The sequence below is a fragment of the Gossypium hirsutum genome, chromosome A08 (genome assembly GCF_007990345.1).
Source record: "Gossypium hirsutum isolate 1008001.06 chromosome A08, Gossypium_hirsutum_v2.1, whole genome shotgun sequence".
In the NCBI taxonomy this organism is placed as follows: Eukaryota; Viridiplantae; Streptophyta; class Magnoliopsida; order Malvales; family Malvaceae; genus Gossypium; species Gossypium hirsutum.
In genome coordinates, this window is record NC_053431.1 from 70,472,007 (window position 1) to 70,485,115 (window position 13,109).

General features: G+C 37.9%; 1 non-coding gene across 1 annotated transcript; it reads left to right on the forward strand.

The window, feature by feature from the left end:
* The first annotated feature begins 7,912 nt into the window (after positions 1 to 7,912).
* Positions 7,913 to 8,019, forward strand: LOC121205931 (small nucleolar RNA R71). Its single transcript, XR_005901004.1, has one exon. It is a non-coding gene; the product is annotated as a small nucleolar RNA R71 (small nucleolar RNA).
* Positions 8,020 to 13,109: the final 5,090 nt, after the last annotated feature.

Here is a 13,109-nt window from a genome sequence, read left to right on the forward strand (position 1 = left end):
TGTTTTGTTATTTTCATACTCTTGAGATGTACTCTTATTTTATTATGAACTAAACCCCTTAGATACCTAAGGGGGATAAAACCTATGATGGATCATGTTATTATTATTTCAACTATATGATAAATACTTGATTTGTTCTTAATGCTTGAGTTAATATTCTGGGTATTAATTCATGATTTGATGTGCTTATGCAGAGGAGGAATAGACCCTACCTAAGAGTAGATTTGGCATAATTAAGCAGAGTTGATCGAACGCCTAGAAATAGGGTTACGAAATTTTGCCGGATTAGGGTGAAACCTAATATGGGAGTCCATAGAGTGATTTACTACTTCCATAGGGGTTTTAATTAAGAAAGAAATGTCGATTAATTCAACTGGGGGTTAGACATTATTAGTCTCGAAAGGGATAATAACATAGAAAGTGAAAGTGATTCATAAAAGTCTGAAAGCAGCTTCTGATGGTCAGAAATCATATGAAATTTTGAAACAAAAAGATGTTAAATTTGAGATCGGCGATAAAGTATTCCTAAAGTATCTCTGTGGAAGAAAGTACTCCAATTTGGCAGAAAAGGCAAATTGAGTCCAAGATTCATTGGGCTGTATGAGATTATCGAGTGTGTCGGGCCGGTTGCATATAGATTGTTGTTGCCACCAGAGTTAGAAAAGATTCATAATATGTTTCACGTATCGATGCTTCGATGATACCGATCTGATCGCTCGCATGCAATTTCTCTGTCTGAGTTTGAAATGCAGCCCGATATAACCTACAAAGAAGAGCCGATCCGTATCTTGGCTCACGAGGTTAAATGATCGCAGTGATTCGTAAAAAGTAATAAATTTTTATAATGAAGATCAAATCTAGACTAACTATTATCACGACTAAAAGGCAAGCGCACCTATCGAACAATAGTATAGTAATGGCAAGACGGGGATGTCGTACCCAAGGGAACCAAAAGTACTAGTAATAACTATCTTTTTATTATCTAGCCTAAGAATAAAAGGGTTTGTTTATTAAACTAATTATCTTAACTAATTAACTAATTTAATCAAAGCAAATAGAAAGTTTGGAAAGAGAGTTGAAGAAAAGCAATTGATAAAGACGATACCCAAGGAGGAATCCACCTAGATTTCACTTGTTACCTGACTTTGAACCGGGCGATTTATTCACTTGACTTGATCCGTGAGACTCTCTAACCTATGTTATTATCCCTATTCAAAACTCATAACGTCTAACCCCTAGATTGAATAACAAGACTTTTCTCTAATTAACACTCTATTGCATTACCTCGATCTATGGACTCCTATATTAGGTTTCACCCTAATCTAGAAAAATCTCGTAACCCTATTTTTAGGCCCCTAATCAACTCCGCTTAATTATGCCAAATCTCCTCTTAGGCAAGGTCTATTCCTCCTTTGCATAAGTACATCAAATCCTGAATTTATACCTGGAATATTAACTCAGGCATTAAGAACACATAATTAAGAACAAATCAAGTATTTATCATACAGTTCAGATAAAAATAACAAGATCCATCATAGGTTTTATCCCCTTAGGTATCTAAGTGGTTTAGTTCATAATAAAATAAGAGTACATCCCAAAAGTATAAAAATAGCAAAACATAAAGAAAACTCTAAAACCCCTGAAGGAATTCTGAGAGAGATCTTCAGTCTTGGAGTAACTCCGGCTTTTGAGATGGATGATCTAGCTTCCTTCAAGTAATTCCCGGCGTGTGGTTCTGTGTTCAAAAAAAGTTCTGGAGAGAGAGCCCGCTTTCTAGGGCATACTTAGGGTGCTTATATAGGCTTTTGATTGGCTTTCTTACCCCCTGAGTATCCTTTTTCCGTGTAAAATACAACTCCTTGAAAAAGGGACACGCCCGTGTGCCACGGTCGTGTGACGTAGTTGCTAGGCCGTGTTCGACCTGTTAAATTTCCACGGCTGTATGGCCTTAATGGCCAGGCTGTGTGAGGCGTGTAAACCTTGGTCGACACCCTCGAAAGGCACGGGCGTGTGAGCTGCCTATGTGGCAAGGCTTAGGTCGTGTGGTCTTCTCGATTTGGTCTGTTTTGTCCCTTTTTAGCTCGTTTTTGGCTCCTTTTGACCCTTGGTGCTCTCCTGAGTACAAAACATGGAATAACTGGATTAAGAGCACCAAAATCCACAAATCTAATAGTAAACATCCATAAATATGCTAAGTATTTGGGGTAAAAACATGTATAATTTGGCATTATCAAATACCCCCACACTTAAGCATTTGCTTGTCCTCAAGCAAAATTCTCACTTACTACTTGAATTCATTCTTTTCAATCACATAATCATTACTTATAATGTTACAAACTATTCCACGAAAAGTTATACAGTGAGAATTTAACTATAGGGGCATTAAAAGCCTCAAGCAATCTAAATCGGATATCTCGATAATAAAATTATAGGTAAGCTCATTCCTTAAAGTAATTAACTTTAGTCCTAAATACACAAGAGATGACATCCTCACTAAAGATTCACTCAAATCACTCAAAGTGTTTAAGGGTTAAGATTAAGCACTCGATTTTCTAACATGAAAAGTTATTACCATAGGCTTGCATCAAAATCAAATCTCCACCACTTGTAAATGATATGATACACTAATCAAAAGGTCTTTGCATGGTTGTAATGGGGTTTAGGTTACAGGTATGGATACAGGTTGAAGAACAAGGGTTAGAATCGAGATAATTTCAGTATGTTACCCCACTATCAAAAACTTAATCACTGAATCACAAACAAATAGCTAGAACTATTTTACATGAGTTCATGATAACTTTCGCTTGCTGAGAATTACACACACATTTTTTTAAGAACAAATCAGAAATTATACTTCATGATTCAGTAACAAAAAATGGTGAACATAGTGAGGTAACAATATTAAATTCAATCTCGATAAAAAAGGTCAAATTAAGTAAGAGGATTTCAACAATAATGCGTTAATGAGTTAATGAATAGGGTTAATCAGTGAAAACGGGTTAGTAGGCTCAACGGAGGTTCACTAAGGTTTTAATTATGTGGGAAGGCTTTTTATGGAGGAAGTGGGTTAAATCCTAAGTGCCTTTATCATCTTAATATATCAAATCATACGTCTGATCTTGACATGTATAATCGAAGCAAGTTCTAGAATAACAGTTCAATGTTCACACACTCAAACCATAAAAGAAGTGAGTAAGAAAGAAAGCTATATCCTCAAAAGGCTCAAAAATCTCACCAAAAATTTGGGTTTTTGATGTCATTCCTGTATGCTTAAGATTTCAAGATAATACCTTAATTCAGGAAAATAACCTAAAAATTTTAGTTCTCAAATTATCAACTTACCATGCTTGATTCTCTAATGTCTTATTATCAAATAAACATGCATAACTCGCTTAGTCTAATTCATGACATATCAATAATAATTATAGATCAATCAGGATTCATTCGATCAAGATTATGAGAACATCACTTAAACAACAGACCAAATTCAAGGATTTGAGAATAATGCAAAAAGTTAGGTTTCATGTTCACTCCCCATACTTAAGATGTACATTGCCCTCAATGAACAAAGATAGACTATTCAACATAAAGAAAATCATAAGAGGGAAAGAGGTGAAACTCCCTGTTAGAAGGATGCGAAGCTTGATTCTGAGGATGGAGTGCTTGGGGAAAATGGTAGCGGCCACTGTTCTTGCCTAGATGAAGAAATTGGGTCGTTGAACATGGCACTCGTTAGGTATTATTCCCTATTTGTTTCGTTATTCCGTAAAATATTCCTAGCAGCTTTGCTTGGAAGTCTGTAGAATTATGAAGAGCTTATTAAGAGTTGGTGTGGAAGAGAGCGCAGTGGAATTACTTGTTATAAAGACTAGAAAATGGGAAAAATAAAATTTACTAATATAGATACGTCTTTATAACAAAAAATAAAAATAAAAAAAATAAGAGGATTCAATGATCCTCGTGGGTGGGGTCCTCAGGTGGTAGTGCTGGAGTCTCGATGTGGAAGTGCTGGTACAGCTGCTATATCATGGCCTGCATGTCGTCCATCTGTCGATGCTGTCACCGATCTCGCTTGTGAATCATCTCGAACTATGTAGTGCAATACTGCTCAAAGTGAGCGAGTCGGTCGGAAAGGTGTGCCAATGAAGCAGCCGCATGAACTGGTCATTCCCTAGGTGGCGCGATGGAAGGCTTCTCATGCTGTGGGGGAACATCATCAGGGATGTCCTCAAGATCCTCCTTGTCAATGGCATGAGAGAGATGGTACTGAGGAGGATCGGTCCCACGTCGGTGTTCGATCATCCTCATGTGTAACATAGTCGTGATACCCTGTAGGGACATCTGACTGATCAGTGTAAGCGCGGATGACTGGGCCACGGTGTCGAGGAGGCCGAAGTGTCTGGCAAGGCACGTCACGTAGGGGCTAATGGAGATCACTCCCTTCTGATGTCGCTCGGTCTGATGGTGAATGGAGAAAGCAATGAAGTATGCCAAATCAGTCACTTGTGAGTTCGCCATACACCATAAATAGTAGGTGTCGTGGGTGTTGACAACGCCGATGCTCTCTCTCCTCCCGATCAATGTCTGAGCCAATATGTTATGGAGATAGTAGAGGGAAAGGGGGAGAGCTGAGTCCTTTGAGCGGCTAGGGTCGTAGGTGGAAGAGAGTGGTGCCAAAGCCTTTCAGCACAAGGAGGAGAAGATGTGGATATTGCGTGGGAGTGCATTCATGTCCTCCTCCTCCATAAACTCATCGGTGTAAAGTCCCAGAGCAACTCCAAACTCTGGGACACTCATCTCACGAACTAGATCGCCTAATCGAAAGTGAATGGTGCCTGGGTCATCATTGTTCGTCATCACCACCTGTACATGAAAAGTAGAGCATAATTCTAAGGTTAGCTCTAAATAAGTGGGCTCGTAATAGCAAAGAATCGTTCCCATGGGTCTGTAGACAGGAGGGCGCGGATGGCATCAGTGAGTTGGACTTGCACTACGGTAGCCCAGTCGATGCAATAACTTGTGGTGATGGGTCGGGTGCGTAGTATTTGAAATAGCTCCTCCTGCGAAGCTTGTGGAAATTCAAGGAATGGGTGCTGAACTTCGGTTGTAGCTCATACCGATGAAGAACCCAGTCCCCTACATCTCTTTGAGGATGGGACCGCTGCATTCTTGCCCCTTGGTGACGATATAATATACCTGAAAATACATGAGCATTGATAGAATCCAAGATACATCAATAGTTAAGCAATTGGCCTAAAACTAATATATGCTATTTAGTGTTTTAAATAAGTCAAATATAGAAAATTCTAAAGCAAATTCTTAACTTGTCTAAAATATATTTGTAATAGTAACAATATCTATGTAAAGCATGAAAAATACTGATGTAACAACACAAATTGGAAAGACAAGGTTAAGAAAGTGAAGCAAGGGTTGTTGTAAGGCGGTGCATGGGCGTGTGATGGCGAGCACGGGCGTGTGACGCAGAGAGGAAACCGTGTGGTGGGAAAATGGAGGGTATAGGGAGGGGAAATTGGGGATTAATGTAAGTGGAGTGACTTTGAGGGTGGTTTGGGGGTTGGGGAAGTGAGAATCTAGGGAATGGTGGCCGGAATAGGGAGTGAGGGTTAGGGGAGGGGCACATGGCCTAGGGCCACGCCCGTGTGCTGTGAGGGTAGCCCGTGTTTTTTGAATTTTTTCAAATGTGGTCATGCCTGACTACTATCACACGCATGTGGGTCTTGGGCGTGTGTGGCACACGGCCATGTCGCACGGCCGTGCCTAGTGTTGTTCACTTCTCCTACGCCTGTGTGTTATGGTACCATGCCCGTATATTATTGTAAACGGCTGAATGGCATGGGCGTGTCGCACGCCCGTGTCAAAGAAACAGAATCGAGCCTTGTCCTTGGCACGCCCGTGGTTTTCTATCCCACGCTCGTGTTATTCCTATCAAGTTCACCCACGGCCATGTCACACGGCCGTGGGGATTAATCGCACCCTGTGTTTTGGAAAAATCATGTCCTACTTCAACACGGCCATCTCGTATGACCGTGCCTCTTCCCCTGTTTGGCCACGGCTTCAGGCACGCCTGTGTGCCTGGCCGTGTGTGCTGAAAAACTTTACAATTCAAAGATAAAGTTAATGATTTGAAGTGTTAGAAATGAATTAAAAATAAAGAAATCAAAATATGTTAGTGCTCGGGTTGCCTCCCGATAAGCGCTTATTTATAGTCTAAGCTCGACTTACCTCTCTGTTGATTTATCATGGTGGGTTGAGGAGTTCATACTCCTCGTTCCTACTATCAATCTTAAAATAAGGTTTTAATCAAGTGTTGTTTACCTTAAAACAACGATTGAATATTAGTTTTATCATTGACAGGTTTTATAGCATTATCTTGAGTCTTAGGGCTTTTGACTGAGTCGCGTGCTTGGAGTGTTACTGCGTCGTCACCTGCACAAAGTGTTAGCTCCCCTGTGCCTACATTAATAATGGTTCTGGCAGTTGCTAAAAAGGGTCATCCTAAAATTAAAGGTACCTCGTTATCCTCATCCATATCTAAGACGACGAAGTCTACTGGGTAAATAAATTTATCAATTTTAACGAGAACATCTTCAATAATACCCTTAGGAAATTGAACTGTTTTGTCAACCAATTATATGCTCATCCTTGTCTGTTTGGGTTTACCAAGACCTAGTTGCTTAAAAATTTTATACGGCATAACATTTATACTTGCCCCTAGATCAGCTAAAGCATTATTCACAAATAAACTACCAATTAAGAAAGGAATTGTAAAACTCCCTGGATCTTTCAATTTGTTAGGTAGCTTATTCTTCAGAATAGCTGAGCAGACTGCTTTGAGTTCCACATGCGATGTAGCGTCTAATTTCCTTTTATTAGCCAAAAGTTCCTTTAAGAATTTTGCTGAGTTGGGCATCTGCGAAAAAACTTCAATAAAGGGTAAGTTAATATGTAATTTCTTTAAAAGTTTGACAAACTTACCGAATTATCTTCTGTTCTGTCTTTCATCATCACTTTAGGATATGGCGCATGAGGTTCATAATTCGTACTTACCTGTTTAGGATCATCATCGTTTACCTCTTCTCGACCTTTGTTCATCGCGTTGTCTTGCTGTAATTCTGGCTCAAGTGCAATGAATCCTTCCTTGTCTTGGGCAATAATTACATTGAGGTGTTTCCTCAGATTAGGTTCCGTATTACTTGGTAAGCTACCTTGTGGTCACTCGGAGATTAGTTTGGATAGCTGGCCTATCTGAGTTTCAAGTCCTTGGATCAATGCTTGCTGATTCTTAAGTGCTGTCTCGGTATTCTGGAAATGAGTTTCTGACACCGAGATGAATTTTGAAAGCATCTCTTCAAGGTTCTGCTTCTTCTCTTGTTGATAAGGTGGCTGTTGAAAAACCTGAGGATTTTATGGCTTTTGATTCCCTTGACCTCCCCAGGAAAAATTTGGGTTGTTCCTCCAACCTGCATTATAGGTATTACTGTATGGGTTATTTTGAGATCAAAAGTTATTGTTACCCATATAGTTGACTTGTTCTTCTTCATTTGTAGGATTGAAGGATTGGTATTCTGTATGCACACCTCCTCCGCTTGAGTCACACCTTATTACTGGATGTACCTGCGTAGAACCAAGGAAACTACCAATCTTTTTATTGAGAAGTTCTACCTGATTAGAGAGCATGGTGACTGAATCGATGTTATAAACGTCGGCTATTTTTGTCGGCTTTGTCCTCATAACTTTCCACTGATAGTTATTCAATGACATATCCTCTATAAATTCATAGGCATCTTTCGATGTTTTATTGTTGATGGTTCCGCTAGTAGCTGCGTTAATCATTTGTCTTGTTTGAGGATTCACACCATTGTAGAACGTTTGAACTTGTAGCCATAGAGGTAACCCATGGTGAGGGCACCTTCTCAATAGATCCTTGTATCTCTCCCATGCATCATAAAGTGTTTTTAAGTCCATCTGCACAAAAGAAGAGATATCATTGCGTAATTTAGCCGTTTTAGCCGGCGAAAAATATTTTAATAAAAAATTTCTCGGTCATTTGCTCCCAAGTAGTAATAGACCCTCGTGGTAACGAGTTTAACCACTGTTTAGCTTTGTTTCTCAATGAGAAGGGAAATAACTGAAGATGGATGGCATCATCAGAAACGCCATTGATTTTGAATGTATCACAAAATTTTGGGAAATTTGCTAAGTGAGTGTTGGGATCTTCATCCTGCAAACCATCAAACTGAACAAACTACTGTATCATCTGAATAATGTTAGGTTTTAATTCAAAATTATTCATAGCAATAGCAGGTCTAACTATACTTGATTCAGTTCCTGTTAAAGAGGGTTTAGCATAGTCATACATAGTACGTGGAGTAGGATTTTGATTAGCTGCAATTGCAGGAGGTAGCTGATTGTCTTGGTTTTTAGCCATCTCGTCGGTTGGTGGTTGAGTATTGTCTTCTTGTTCATTTTTCGTGTATCGTAAACTATGTCTTATTTCACTTTAGTTTCTACGAACTGTTTGATCGATTTCTTCGTCAAAAAGTAAGGGTCTTGACGGGTTTCTTCTAGTAATAAGGGTCTTGACGGGTTTCTTCTAGTAATAAACTATAAAAACCTATCAAGAGAGAGAGAAAGTAAATTAATAAATAGTAATAATAATAAAATTAAATTAACTTGCAAGAAAAATAAATCGCTAAAGTAATAAAAATTTAGTGTTCCTAATATTTCATGTCCCCCGGCAACAGTGCCAAAAACTTGATCGCAGTGATTCGTAACAAGTAAGAAATTTTTATAATGAAGATCAAACCTAGACTAACTATTATCACGAGGAAAAGGCAAGCGCACCTATCGAACAATAGTATAGTAATGGCAAGACCGGCATGTCGTACCCAAGGGAACCAAAAGTACTAGTAATAACTATCTTTTTATTATCTAGCCTAAGAATAAAAGGGTTTGTTTATTAAACTAATTATCTTAACTAATTAACTAATTTAATCAAAGAAAAGAGAAAGTTTGGAAAAAGACTTGAAGAAAAGCAGTTGGTAAATATGAAACCCAAGGAGGAATCCACCTAGATTTCACTTGTTACCTGACTCTGAACTGGACGATTTATTCACTTGACTTGATCCGTGAGACTCCCTAACCTATGTTATTATCCCTATTCAAGACTAATAACGTCTAACCCCTAGATTGAATAACCGAGACTTATCTCTAATTAACACTCTAGGGTTGCATTAGCTCAATCTATGGACTCCCATATTAGGTTTCACCCTAATCTGGCAAAATCTCGTAACCTTATTTCTAGGTGCCCGATCAACTCCGCTTAATTATGCCAAATCTACTCTTAGGCAGGGTCTATTCCTCCTCTGCATAAGCACATCAAATCATGAATTAATACCCGGAATATTAACTCAAGCATTAAGCACACATAATTAAGAATAAATCAAGTATTTATCATATAGTTCAGATAATAATAACAAGATCCATCATAGGTTTTATCCCCCTTAGGTATCTAAGGGGTTTAGTTCATAATAAAATAAGATTACATGTCAAAATATAAAAATAGAAAAACATAAAGAAAACTCTAAAACCCCTGAAGGAATTCTGAGAGAGATCTTCAGTCTTGGAGTAACTCTGGCTTTTGAGATGGATCGTCTGGCTTCCTTCAAGTAATTCCCGGCGTGTGGTTCTGTGTTCCAGAAAAGTTCTGGAGAGAGAGACCCCTTTCTAGGTCATACTTAGGGTGTTTATATAGGCTTTTGATTGGCTTTCTTGCCCCATAAGTATCCTTTTTTCTGTGTAAAATACAACTCCTTGAAAAAGGGACACGCCCTTATGCCACGACCGTGTAACGTAATTTCCAAGCCGTGTTCGATCCGTTAAATTACCACGGCTGTGTGGGCTCAATGGCCAGGCCGTGTGAGTCTTGTAAACCTTGGTCGACACCCTTGAAAGGCACCAGCGTGTGAGCTGCCCGTTTGGCAAGGCTTAGGCCGTGTGGTCTTCTCGATTTGGTCCATTTTGTCCCTTTTTAGCTCGTTTTTGGCTCCTTTTGACCCTTCGTGCTCTCCTGAGTACAAAACGTGAAATAACTGGATTAAGAGCACCAAAATCCACAGATCTAATAGTAAACATCCATAAATATGCTAAATTTTGAGGTAAAAACACGTATAATTTGGCGTTCATCATTAAAGAATTGCGAAATAAGAAAATTTCGTTAGTAAAAGTAATATGGCATCGACACGGTATTAAAGAAGCTACGTGGGAGCCTGAAGATGCTATGAAATAGCAAAATTCGAATCTATTCAACGGTAAGATTTTCGGGGATGAAAATCCCTAAGGGGAAAGAGTTGTAACAGCCCCGGTTTAGACCCTAGTCAGATAGTGGTTTCGAGACCACAAATAAAAGTCTAAAAAATATTTTTAATATTATTTTTCGTGCTTAAAATATGTGAATTAATATCCGTGAAAGTTTTGTGTGGAAATTTTATTGTTTGTGTGCTTAATTTGCAAAAAGGATCTAATTGCGTAAATTGTAAAAGTGGCTTGCTAATTGTTAAAGTGCTTAATTGCTATGTCTCTTTAAATGAGAGGTCTTTATGTGGTTTATAGACCATTGAACATATGAATGGACTATTATGGACATGAATTAAATGGATTTCATGTTTTATAATCAATGTTATATAAGTAAATTAGTATTTAAGTTAATAAAAATAAAAGAAACATTAAATTTATCCATTATCATCCTTTGTTGCCGAAAATTGAAAGAAAAAGATGACAGAATAAGCTTGCAAGGACTCGACACTAATCTTAGCTAATTGAGGTATGATTTTTGATCGGTTTTTTATAATTTCTATGTTTTTGTGATTGTTGCTTAGAAATCTATCAAGCCCATGTCTCAATTTCTGATTTTTTTGATGATTTTGAGTTATGCCATTAAATAAATTGTAAGCTTTGCGAAGTTAGTTGATGGAAAATGAAATATATGTGTTGGGTTAATATATTTTTTCTTTGAATTTTTGATGAATTTGAGTAATTTGGGCTAAATTGTAAAAATATGATTTTAAGGGACTAAAATATGAAATAAATGAAATATGTGGGATTATATGAACACTATGAATATTTGGCCAAGTATGTGAAAAAGGAAATTTTGTTTATTTTGTGATTTTGTGAATTAGGGACTAAAGTGTTAACATGTGAAAATGTGAGGGCTAATTTGTAAAATGCCCTAAATGTGTATATATGGATTGATTTGAATGAATGTGTAATTGAATGTGTTTAGATCAAGAATCAAAGAAAACGGAATTAGATCGGGGAAAGTTGAAAGTTGTTGAGTAGTCGATTCCGTTCGTTTGAATCCGTACGAGGTAAGTTGATATACAAATAAATGTATTTGAATTGATTTATTCATGTTTAAAAGATATTGAAATGTGGCGAATGATGTTATAAGCTGATTATTATAAATGGATAAAGTTTTGGTAATGTGAAGATGTCCGAAAAGCTCCATACGAACCATAGGAATAGTTAGGATACATATGTCATGAAAGAAGATTTCCGATATGTGATTTCGTGTAGGACCATGTCTGGGATGTTGGCATCGACTTATGATTTACATGTAAGACTATGTATGGGACATCGGTATTGTATTTAATTTCGTATAAGACCCTGTCTGAGACAGTGGCATCGATATTTGATTACATGAAAGACCACGTCTGGGACATTGGTATTGTATAAGATTTCCGAGCTATCTGAGTATCCTTATTGATTCTGAACGGTTCAACTGGCATTCCGAGAAAATGGATGACTATGTGAATGTGTATCCGATTTAGGTACGTTTGAATATTATAACATGTTTGAGAATGAAAGGTAAGTATATGTACCTTTGTGAACATATGATATAAGTATGAGTTGCTATAAGAATGAGATATGATATATATATGTGAATCATGATCAAATGAACTATAAGAGACATATAGCTCTGTGAATGTATTTTGCCTTGAGTTATATGAATGAATTGATCTAGATTGATGTTATGTGTTAAGTTTATTTGTATATGGCTTACTAAGCTTTTGAAAGCTTACTTTCTGTGTGTTTTCAACTTTTTTATAGATATCGAAGCTATCAGAAGCTCAAGGATCGTCGAGGATTATCACCTTGGTACCTCTTGAAAATGTAAATATTGAAGTATGGCATGTATAGGCTAGAAGTATTTGAATATGTTTTGTATTGTGTACATGTAGCCATGTGATATGGCTTGGATTTGGTTGTGTATAAGAATGAATTATGGCTATAAACTATGTTATGCATTATGGTCAATATGATATGTTCATGAATGGCCAAGTGAATTGGTCAATTTGGTAGGTTTTGGTTTGTGCTTATTTGAGGAATTGGTAAGTTTATGGCATGAGATTGAATGAAATGAATTGAGGTTATGAAAATCATATTTGGTATGACTTTGGCTTAGGATTTGATATTTTTTGGTTTGTGTATTGAAGACGAAATTTGTTGATAATGATATGGCATGAATGGTTTATATTTTGGTTGATTGGTTGGAAATTTGGTATAAAATGTTTTGGTTTTGATGTTTGTAGGGATGGGCCAAAATGGGTGGCAATTTGGCTTTGCAAATAGCTTATTTTTGTCCACACAGGAAGAGACACGGGCGTGTGTCTCAGCCGCGCACAACATACGGTTATGTTACACGACCGTGTGTCCCTTGGGGTACCCGACGATTTAAGGTCAGTATACCCTACAGTTTTGACACCACCTAGACACACGGGCGTGTCTATCCGTTGTGTGTGGCACACAGGCTGGCACATGGGCATGTGGTCGGCCATGTGACCCAAGTCAGTAACCTCTCTAATTTTCACATGGCCTGGCACAAGGGCGTGTCTTGTGGCCGTGTGGACAAGTCAGATGTATGCCCTGTTTTGCCACTGCATAGACACACGAGCGTGTCTAATGCCGTGTGAGGCACACGGCATGTTCAAACGGGCGTGTGACCTTTATAACTTTAAAAAATGTTTAAGTTTTGAAAAATTTTGTAGGTGTTCAGTTTAGTCCTGACCTCTTTTTAATGCATGATTTAC